Below are 11,836 nucleotides of genomic sequence, written 5' to 3'. Positions count from 1 at the left end.
CGCACCCACGGCCCGCTGGGGCAGCGCTGGCTAACAATGTCCCCTGCACGGCGTGCGTTCTCCCCCCCGCGAGTCATTTCGCTAAAACGTGGTTTCTCAGACCCGAGGAGTTTGACCTGAAAAGCCTCTTTTTCTACTTTTTTTTTTTCCCTCCGGGGGACGGCGACTGTGCGGGGCGTTTCCTCCTCTAGCGCCCGTGCCTGTCCCGAATTTTTGGCATTTCCGCGGTGCCCTGGCTCTCCGGGCGGGTGTTCCCGCGCGGAGCTCCGCACAAAGACTTCGGGGCGCAGGGACCCCAGTGGCCCCTGCGGCCAGGCGGAGCCGCATGGAGTCGCGCGGGCCGCGGGAGAGCGACCCTGGCGCTGGGAAACGCTGGCTCTGGCCACTCCCCCAGCCGAGTGGCCGCCCTCTGTTGTGAGCCTGAGCTAGAAATCTGCCTTTTACTTGTAACCCGAAGTTTTGAGGTTTGAGGCTGCAGAGCAAGAGATTCGGAAGTGCGCGCGCTTACAGAACCACATGCCACAGACAAACCCACGGGATATCTGCATCCAGCTCTTAAAATAGAAAAACACGAGTCACCATCTCAATAAAAATAAAGCCTGATTCTTTAGACTCCTAACGCCCGGAGGGGAGATTTCGACTTGATAAATACACAACCCACCCCTCGGGCATTTTCTCAAATCTCTAATTTAAAGGGGTGTGGTGTGCGAGGTCAGGGAAGCCCAATCCAACAGTTAGACCACGACTGTATTTTAAGCAAATAACTAACATGTAAATTAAAAAAAAAAAAAAAAAAAACTTTAATTTGCCGACCGAAGGAACTATAAGAAAAATGCAAATGATCCCATCTGCTGCTCACAGCTGACTGGCTGCAAGAGAGAACCATGTGGCCCAGCCCTGCGCGGTCAGTGAATAGGTAGAATAGATTTTAAAATAAGGCATATGCTGGCTCCTTGCTGCCGGGTCGCGGAGAGGGTTTGAATTAACCTATAGTTTTGGATTACTGTATCTTCCTCTAGACCACTCCAGTTGGGACTTTAGTAATTATTCAAGTTTCCTCCTTCGGGTTTGAAATAAAAAAGCATAGCGTTATCCAAGACCTTTTGAGGAACTACGTGGAACATCGTCGAACTGCATTTGGATAGCCCACTTTGAGAAGTCAGTACTAATTGCTATGCAAAATTAGCAGGCAGCCAGGAGAACGGAGCTGGGCATCAGGGAGTGGTTTTATAAAAGAATCCATACGTGCTCAGTGTCATTCAAAACAGGATGATGAAAAGAATGGGGCCGAGATAGCAGCCCTTCAAATTCAAAAGACTTGAGTCCCCCTATCTACATTTAAAATAGAGCGGAGGGAGGAAGGGAGGAGGACCGCTTGGAGGAGAATGGTTAATTTATACATTCCCAGAAAACCGAATGGAGGCACTTCGATTTCTGCCGGGAACTTGACTTTTACACTCTCGCATTAAATAACACGTATGATATACAGTACATCGCTTGACTTAGTTAACAGATATAGCAGTTTTAGTCTCACTTTCAATTTAATGTGACAGCCACAATTAGAATTTAAAAAGTGTAAGTTGGATTTCATTAGTTCAGTTTTCTAGGATTTCCCAGTAGGAGAGTTAGGAAGAGTTAAGACTAGCATTTAAGCTCACTTTGCATTTTTAAACCACTTTACATAAGTGGTTTAAAAATGCAAAGTGGCTTAAAAATGTAAAATTACAGTGTTAAATTTTTACGAAGGAGACTAGATGAAATATGTATGTGTTGTGAAGGATATATCTTTAGTCGTTCACAGTAACGACTCAGGTATTTAAGGATAAATTAAGTAATAAAAGACGATAGAAATAAAATAATAGAAATTAACATCTGTTCATATTGTTCGAAACCAAAGATTTTTGTCAAATACAATAATTTTACTAAATGGCATCTAAGGCAAGCGACATACTTAACTGACATAGCTGAATTCAAAACATTAAGTAACCTCGAGAATTATTGTAAATATATCTTAATATACACAATTAACTGGATCAATCTACTTAACAAAGTAGGCTGTTTATGCCAAGTAAGTTATTAACAGAAATGGAAATCATTGCTATCTAGGACAGGAAACTACTTACCTTCAAATGGTTTTTATATGAGTTTGTTTTTAATGAGTGTTAAAAAACAAAATTCAACTACATAAATTTGAAGATCTAATTGGCTTTATTAAGCAATTCACGTATCCCATCTAGCAGCTAAAAGGGCGCTCCAGGGTTTGTACAAAGTGGATTTTATAGGAAGAAGGGTTGGGAAAGGGAGCTATTAACAAAAGAAAAGAAAGGATTATTTTTAGGCCAGGACATCTTTCAGGGGGAGGGGAATGGCAAAGGTTTTTATCATGTAGATTGCCTCTTCTTTCTATGGGGGGGTGGGGAATTGAGAGAGCCCACGTGACAGATTATCTTGTTGGTGCTTGACCAGAAAATTCCAAACTAGTTGTTTAAGATTATATTTCTGGGTATTAACCAATGTCACCTCAATAATTTTAATTAAAAAAAATAAATAAAAACACAGCCTTTTTATTTTTTTAAAAAGTTATATTTCTGGGAGAGGTTGAAACTAATTAGATCAGGTATTAAATCTAGGTTTGGTATCATGGGCTTTTAGCACAAGAGATGTCACTTTGGGCCTGTGGTTTTCTCTTCAACAGGAAGAAGGGAAAATAATACATAAAGGTGAAACCAACTGCATTGGAATAGCTGTATTACGGTTGTATTACAGTAAATGATAGTTCTGAAAATGCTATTGGATAAAAGCAATGCCTTATAAAAAAAATATGAATAAACGTGGAGTAAGATGGGAAGAGGAATAAGATATGAAAAACACTTCTGCCCAGCCTAGCCCTAAGAAGTCAGTAGGAGCAACTGTTAATGGTTCATAAGGATGTGCATAAAGACCTGGGGAAAAAAATATTAGTTTTAGAGGTCTGCTTGATTGGAAATTTCTTAATTAGAAATGAGTTTTTCAAGATTTCGAATTAGAGCTGCTGCAGTTGATCCAGTGAACTCATTTCCAGTTTTACCTAAGTAAAAGGCAGCAGGAGGGAAATTGGCTACTTGGCCATTTAAAGGACTCATATAAAACACTAAAAACTTGAATGGAAAATTACACAGCATTCAAAGAAAGAGATATAGATAATGTAAATATATATAATTAAGAGTGGCAGACAGACATTAGGTTTCAGATACCTTTTAACTGTTACTCTAAAGATTTTATCATTGCTAAAATATATTTATAGTTGCCAAGACAATATTTAGTAGGGCTTTCTTTTTTTCATTAGTTAAGTCTTAAAACAACGCAACAGATTTCACTGTTACTTGTGAGACATTTCCACTTTATTTCTTGCCTGCTGGATGCATAATTTTGCCAAGTCTTCAAACAGAAGTAGCTGGCAGATCCAGATTCTGTGAATCCTCAAAACAGAAAAGTAAGAGGGAAAAAGAGGATAGGCAGAGGAGCACGCGTTAACTTTATTAAACAAATTACAGAAAGACACGACTTGCAAAATACCTTGCAAAACTGACTTTTGGTTGGGAAGTTGGTCTTGGGGAGCTGAATTTCACCCGTTGTATTCTGGGGGAAAATCTACCTTTAGAGGAGTCGGGAGCAGGTAAATGACACAATGTGGGGGAAAAATGAGGTTTTGAATGAAATGCTGCAGAGAATTTGTGCTGGACAGTTTTTCTTATATGTAGAACTATTTAATAATTTACAGCAGCTTGAGATGTGAAGCACCCAACACAGCCATTAAGATCTTATTTTAGTGGAATATCTGGCTTGCACAATAGGATTCTACAAAAAGAAATATTAAAGAGAATGAAATCTGCTGCAATCCCACTCTCAATTTCAAGCTCTTGAGAAAAGAAATGCCAATCCGAACTATAGCTCATTCTGAGTCCTGAGTGCTAGCTGGAGGCACTGCAGCCATCAGGGCCCCATCGCCCAGAGGGGCGCCCAAGGGCCTGCAGGAATCCTCACACTGATCACACAACTACAGCTACAGGCAGGGAGCAGGGGGAGGCTGGTTCCCCGGCCAATTAGACCCTATTAAAAAAGAAGAAAAAGGACATATATACTGTAATTGGCCAATTTTTTAAGAAATTATGCTGTGCATCAAAAGATGGTAAATGAAATGGTATATATACATATTTATTTAGTCTTATTTGAGTTCCCTAAAATCTTTTCTGTAAAATGAAACACCTCATAGAAATAAAGTTGAGATCCAGTGATTCTATTTCTAGGAGTCTATCCTGAATACTCAACCAAGGCTACATCTACAGAGATGTTCACTGCAGGATTGTCCATGATAGCAAAAAAATTGGAGAGAACTTGGGAAATAGTTAAATGAATAACATGCTATGGCATACTATGTAGGCTTTAGAAAAAAAGGAAGGTACTCTTTTTTTTTTTTATGGATACAGAAAAATGTCTCTAATGTATTGAGTAAAAGAATAAAATTATACATCTCTATATACTGTAATCCCATTTTTGTTTAAAAAAAATAAAAGCGTGTATGTCCATCTATCCGGGTGTGACTAGAAAAGGTCTGGGAAACAAGGGGCATCAGTGGATGTCTTTGGGGGATAGGATAGTAGAGAGGAAAGAAGGACTTTTACTTTTTCAGGTTATACTTTTGTGTGATGTTTGATTTTAATTTTTTTTCCCCACAATGAGCATCTGTTGTTTTTGTAGCCTTTTACCTTGCCCAGTTGTCACCATGGCCTAAAGAGCAAGTCACCCTGGAGTAGCTAAAAGACATGCCAAGCTGGTGGGAGAGCCTTAATTTACCTCTGTCACCAGTCTCCCCTTTATCTGCATATTCTTATGGCTTAAACAAGAAAAAAAGAGAGAGAGAGAATAAATCTTAGTAATAATGTTCCCAAAGTAAATAGGGCATTTGGCTACCGAATCCATGGCTCCCTTTCCCTAAGCTTCTGAAGTGTCAACACAGTATTTTAGAGACCAAGGATTTCCCTAGACTCATGACATGTTAGGGCCTGAGAAATAATAGATACCAACAGCCTGATTCTACCAATAAGGAAATAGAGTCAAAAAGGAAGGGTGGCTTGTCCAAGGTACACTGGCTTCTGGAATAATGTTTTAGGTTCCTCTTTCTATGCTATTTCTACCAAAGACCAAAGAGATTAAAAAAAAAAAAAAAAAAATCAGATTCCACCAAATAGTAAAATATACAAGGTCTGCGCCTCACAGAGCTGTCAGTTCTTTGGAAGAGTTTAAGAAGTATGGGTGTGAATACTTTTTAAAATGTCTGGTAAATTCTTCAGTGAAATCATCTGCTCCTGAACTTTTCTTCTGGGGGAGGTTTTTGATTACAGATTCAATCTGTATTCATTTAAATTAGCAGCCCCCGTCTCCAGCCTTATCCTTTAGTCCTCAGCAGCTTAGATCTCTTCCTTAAGAGGCTCTCCCTTGATGTGACTCTGACACAAACACTGTACACTCTACCTAGCTGAACTGGGGACTGAGGCTTGAAATGTAGTTGGATATTCACAGCTGTATGTGGACAATGCCAGCTCTGCTTAGCAGAAGGACTCTTAAATGGTTAATGACAAACCTATACAACCGAATCTTCTCTTAAAAAGTATACATAAGTATACATATTGGGTGGTGTTTTCATTTCCTCGGGCTGCCATAACAACGTACCACAAACTGGGTGGCTTAGAACACCAGAAATTTGTTGTCTTACAGTCCTGGAGGCTTGAAGTCCCAAATCAAGGTGTCGGCTGGGTTGGTTTCCTTGTTGGGCTGTGAAGGACTATTCATTCCAGACCTCTCTCTGGACTCCTGGTGGCCTCAGACATTCTTTGGCTTGTAGATGATGGCCTCCTTGTGTCTTTACGTTGTCTTTCCTCTGTGCATGTCTGTCTCTGTGTCCAAATGTCTCCTTTTTATAAGGACACCAGTCATATTGGATTAGGACCCACTCTAATGACCTCAGCTTAACTTGATCATCTGCAAGGAATCTATTTCCAAATGTCACATTCACAAGTACTATGGATGAGGGCTTCGACATGGTTTGAGGAACACCATTCAACTCGTAATAGGTAGGAAAAAGAGTAGCGTGCTCCTTTGAACTCAGTCCTAACATCCTGGAAGCACTGGGGCCCAGAGTGATGTCCTGATGACAAGGTGGCTTCTTGTGCTACAGCATAAAAACCTCTGTCACTGCAGGTATCTGCCATACCCTTTATTTCTAAAGAATGTGCCTAATTTAATTTTGTTGCTCTTTGGGAACTTGGCCATTTGCATTCATATTTCCATTCCTCCTGCCCTGTCGTCATTGTCCTGCACATAGCAGGTGACGATAAATGCTGTTGCACTTGCTAGCTGTAGAGTGCAGGCCTTATGAAGTCGGACAGCCTTCGGTTTGAAGCTAGGTTCTAGTATGTACTAAGTGTGAGGTTTTAGGAAGCTGTAAGCTTTTAGCTTCCATTTCCTTGTTCACAGCATGGGGCAACTGCACCTTACAGACTGGTTATAAATGAGGCAGTTATGTGTAGTAGCACTGGTACAGTGGCTGGCATAAGATTAGTTCAATAAAGGATAGCTGTTATCTTTTATTAGCTATAAATGAAGTGAGTAAACTGTCGGAATAACTAGCCCAGGCACATAATAATTAGGATTTTGAAAAATACATTCTAGTTTGGCAGCAAAAACACAAAGGTTCATATGACCAGCCTGAATGCTGCCTGGAAGACACCCATAGAACACCACTTTAAAATTCAAACTGCACCCAGAAAGGAAAAAAGATAATTTTCCTTTAATTTAAAACATGTGAAGGTCCTGAAACCACAATTCTAGTATTCCTTTTCCTTACTCCACCCATAAGGAAAGGAACAATGAGTCCTCCCATCCTTGTCCAGGACAGATTCTGGTAGCCTCTGTCACATGTGTACATTGGTGCCAGCAGAGTCCTGAGCTAAATAACCCAGCCCGTGAGAAACCATAGGCAGTGCATGCAAATCTCAGTTCATACATTTGTGAGTACGAAATAACTATTTGTATAATTTACTTTCTATTTTGAGCCCCAACCTTGTGGAGTCCTCTCCGCCAGGCTTCCAGGGGCCTCCACCCTCCAGGCATCTGCCCACATGGGTTCTTGCTGTGCCGTCCATTGTTCTGTTCACCATGCCCTGTGGGCAATGACTCTGTCATGTCCAACTGAGGACATGGTCATCTCTTTGCAACGTTGCCTAGAACAAGGTACGTGAGGCAAATGCCTACAGGGAGCAGGCAAGGAGAGCTCATGAGTGAAGCAGGTGGTGTGCCTATTATAAACACATAAGAACATCCTTCACTTCTACAAAGCGCTAGCTTTCGTTTCTTTCAATGTGAGCCATCTTCAGTCTATATTTTGTTTCCACATTTATGGAAAAATCTGGGGTAAAGAGAAACATCTATTGTCTGGAATACAGCAGTGCAAGTGTCATGATGAGTGGCAACTAACCTTTGGCCTCAGCGTAGGGATAAGGCAGGGACTGGTAGGGACTCTGGCTAACTAGAGTGAGTGTTCATTCCTTATCCATTTGGTGCCATGACAGACAGAATCCAGTATGGACAAATTTGCCAATTATTCAAGAGAAGCTCAAACCCAGATTTTTATGTAACATTGCCTAGATTTTTAATGACTGAAATTCACATGGTCAAAGTCAGATGGAGCTCACAGGCCTCTAGTATGTGGGCGCAGCCCAGAGCCACATCTCTGGAGACAGGTCTGCTTCACAGCCAGGCTGCTGGAGAGCCCACACAGCAGCCCTGCTTGTCCCCACTGCTCTGTCCAGGGTCCTTCTGCTTCTGCCCAAGACATTTTGCCCACAGCTCAAACCTTCTCCCTGCTGGAGCTCAAGCTTTTAGACGCAAAAGCTTGAGGGCAATATCAGCTTTCTGTTCCATCTTATCCCTTTCATCAAGACAATAAACCCAGAAGGGAATATCTGCTTGGATGCAGGGAAGAGAAGGGGAGAAATACCAGGAGAAAATAATATAGATTAATATTTCAAAAAATTTTACCTTACCACATATATTTACTAAACGTATTTTTGGGGGGGGGGTTTGTTATCTATAAAACAGTTTCAGAATTTCTTTGTGCTGTGGAGGACTAAACACCAAGAAAATCTGTTCTGAAGGCAATCCCAATTCAGCCAATTAATCCATTTTTCACAGTAAGATATGTGTATCTAATTCAGCATTTTCATAATAATGTATTATGAGGTAACATTTACTTTTATTAGTATAGTATCTTGTTTTCTTGATTCTACCATGAGCAATTTCTGAATTCAATAAGGTTTTTGAAAAAATATGTAATACCTTGAAGGTTTACCTACTGAATTAATAGTAAACACATACTAGTTATTACCGAGCCACCATTGGTTTAAAGGACTAACATTATTACTGAGCCATTACTGGTTTAAAAGACTAAAGCAATATAACCTTTGTACTTTGGGAAGATGATGAATTTGGGAGCAGAAAGTTCAGACTCAAATTACCTTTGTTTCATCATTTTCTTTGGTGGTGAAAGACAAATGCTGGTTTCACCGTGATGCTGATTTGAGTGGTCAGGAGTGGGGCAAGAATATTAGAAATACACCAGATGAAAATCTTTCAAAAAAATGACCTGTTTACCTTTCTGACCTATATAATCAGCTTGGAGCAAAGAGGAATAATTGCCTGTTGGAACCCGAGCGTGCGGGTTTGAGGGAAAAGGGACCAGAGGAATCCAATAATCCATATTACCCACTTCTTTCCTCTGAATATTTTATGTTAGAAATGAGAGAAGTTTGGGGTTACTTTCCTCCAATAAAATTTAAAACATTTTTAAAAAGGAAAGTATTAGCTCCAGCAGAAATAAGTGGCACATGTATGGTGTCAGCAAGAAACTCATAACAGGTTTTAGGACAGACTTGGTACTAATGTTGTGAGTCTCCAACATTCAAACATTTGGTATTTCCTGAATTCTCTTTCTGGAGATACTTGACATTTTCAAATGGTTTATGTAACTATATATACCATACATTCAACATATATAATATTGGATAATATTAATACAATAATATATACAAATAATATATACCATATACATATATAACATATATCCAAGTTGATAGCTGATGATTTAACAGCATTTAAATATTAAGAAATTAAGGCACATCAAAGGTATTGCTTCTCAAGCCATGTAAATTCTTCCTGAGATGCTTGTTGCAATCCTAGTGTTCAATAAGTAAACTTTGTACTTGTGGAAACTGCATTTATTCAGCCTTGACATTAGTAAGTAAATTATTTCAGTACCAAAGGGATCTGTAGTCTAGGCTGGAGTAAGAGAATGTGTTTCCCAATGCTACATTTCCAGAGAATTTTTGCAGTGACAGAATTTGGCTCCTATCAAGTATAGAGGAAGGTGGGGGATAACATTCAGTACCTTAAACAGAGGCCTGAGCACCCAGACATCTTTGGAAGATGGCCTGACCAGCTTTAATGTGACAAGCTTTCAAAATTAAACAATTATTTATTGAATACCTCTGACTGCAAAGCTTTGAGTCTTTGAAGAATGAAGGAATGGGTTAGGAAGGTAGGTCCCTGTCCTCATAGACTTTCATCTACCCTAAGAATCAACCGTGAATCCTGAAAACTGTAATATAAAGCAGAAGGCAGCACTGGAGTGGGGGTATTTAAGGAGCCTGATGACATCAGGAAGGTTCCATAGAGAAGGGGGCTGTCCTGGGAGCTGGCAAGAAGATGGAGCAGAATTCTGACAGAAGGTTGGGTGAGGGGCATTCTGACCAGGGAATACCTCAGGCAGCAGCTGAAGCAGGAAACTGCAGGCCATATTTGGAAAACTATAAATAGCCCTTTTGACTGAAAAACAGAGGGCCTTGAAGTCAGAGGGCAAGCAGAAATACCAGGTAAGGTCAGAGCAACAGGCAGAGGACAGATTAAGGTCTTCCTCCTGTCTGTGCCACGAATCTTCCAAAACACTGAGCTTGGTTCTTGACAATGCCATCAAAGACAAATGTGACCTCCAGCAGCTGCAAGCTAAGAAGACCTTGATCCCAGAGCGTTCTCTGCTGCTCTCAGCAGTGCTGGTCTCTCAGACTGCCTCTCTGTGACTCCGGGTTAGTGACCCAGTCTTAACTCAGATTTGGGAAGATGCCAGGTAGAGGAATGGGGACAGAAACAGAAACACAATCAATAACTGACCACTAACCCCTCCACAGTCTCGCACCTTCATGCAACTTCCAAAGAGCCTAGTTTGTGTGTTCAGGGGGTGTGCTTCACAATATTACAGCAGGGTCACATGTTTACACAAGGAAAAGCTACCCCTCAAAACCAAGAATTTCTGAGCCTGCTGGATAATAAGAGGTCATCTACAAAGGCAGCTGTAAATTAAAAATTTCATGGCATTTGTGCAATAGGGTTAATATTCTCTGGATGGAATTCTCCACCTTTGCATGTCTTCCCTTTTTTGCCTGTTTGAATTTCAGTTAGCCACAACCTAATAAAGGCTTCTTCTAGCCAACCAGAAACACTTACAGTAAGCGAATTCTCTAAAATAAAAAATATAGTGCTACTATATAATGTTGTAAGCTTTCACAGGATCCTTGATAAGCACGGTAAAACCCTATAATAATGCACTTATCAAAAATATAATTTTAGATGTAATGAAGAATTGGCAGTTGGCTCTCATTCCCTGCCTAGTTTCTATTTGAGAACAGGGCAGGAATAGGGGTTGGAGTGTGTTTTAAAATTCTATGCTAAGGGTGGGGATGGGGGTCTTGGAGTGGAGGCCAAGGCCATGAAGGTGAGGGAGAGGTATGCGAACTCGTTTCGGAAAGTGAAGAGGTGAAAGGTGAATTTCTGATCCTTGATATTCTCCCAGCTGAATCTCTGAATTTGTCTAACTAACGGAAATGTTTCTGGAAACCCTGATGGTAATCCTGCTGCCTCTGGACTCAGAATTGTCCCCAACAATACTTAAGTTGGAGCCAACCACCTCCACCAGGTGGCACCAAATCATAGCTGAGTCTGGCCTGAATTTAGCTAGGGTAGCTGGACTCCCAGAATTCCTCAGCAGCTAGCTCCACAGCCCCTCACTGCTCATTTTGTTGTTAACCTTATAAAAAATTGTGACTACATTTTACATCACTGAATTCTTATCCAATTATAGTAGAGTTTTACTGTATTAACTTATAAAAAACCAATAATTGAGGCAAGTGCTCTCTTAGTCAACTAAAGATCAAAGGAGACTAAATTATACATTGTGCTATTTGTTTATATATGTTAGCTAATTAGTCCCTTCAACAACCTGTGAGGTATAGGTTAAATAATATAAAACTACCATTATTATAGGTTAAAAATGGTTAACTATGGACATTTCACATAGTTCGATCTAATAGTTACTATTAAACTATTCCTTGGATGCTAAGTTCTATATATACCTCATAGCATGAACTTACTGTTTTATTAAAAATTTCAACATGTGTATTTTACGTGTGCTTGATCTATCAATTTCTGAAAGATGTGGTTAATAACTTTTAACTTAATTTATTCATTTTTCTCTGCAATTTTTTTTTTCAGTTTTTCCTTTGTATATTTTAAGGCTGTATTGTTAGGTGCATACATGTTTTTGATGGCTATATCTTTCTGCTCTATTGTTCCTTTTATCAGCATATAACACCTTTCTTTGCCCACTCCCCCTATTTTTTTTTTTGCCTTTTAATCTATACTATCAGATATTAAGATTCTTCCCATTTTTCTTTTGGTTCATATTTTTTCC

Source organism: Pteropus vampyrus, unplaced genomic scaffold (genome assembly GCF_000151845.1).
Source record: "Pteropus vampyrus isolate Shadow unplaced genomic scaffold, Pvam_2.0 Scaffold58, whole genome shotgun sequence".
Lineage (NCBI taxonomy): Eukaryota > Metazoa > Chordata > Mammalia > Chiroptera > Pteropodidae > Pteropus > Pteropus vampyrus.
The sequence above is the reverse complement of the archived record's forward strand: the minus strand, read 5'-3'. Positions refer to the sequence as shown.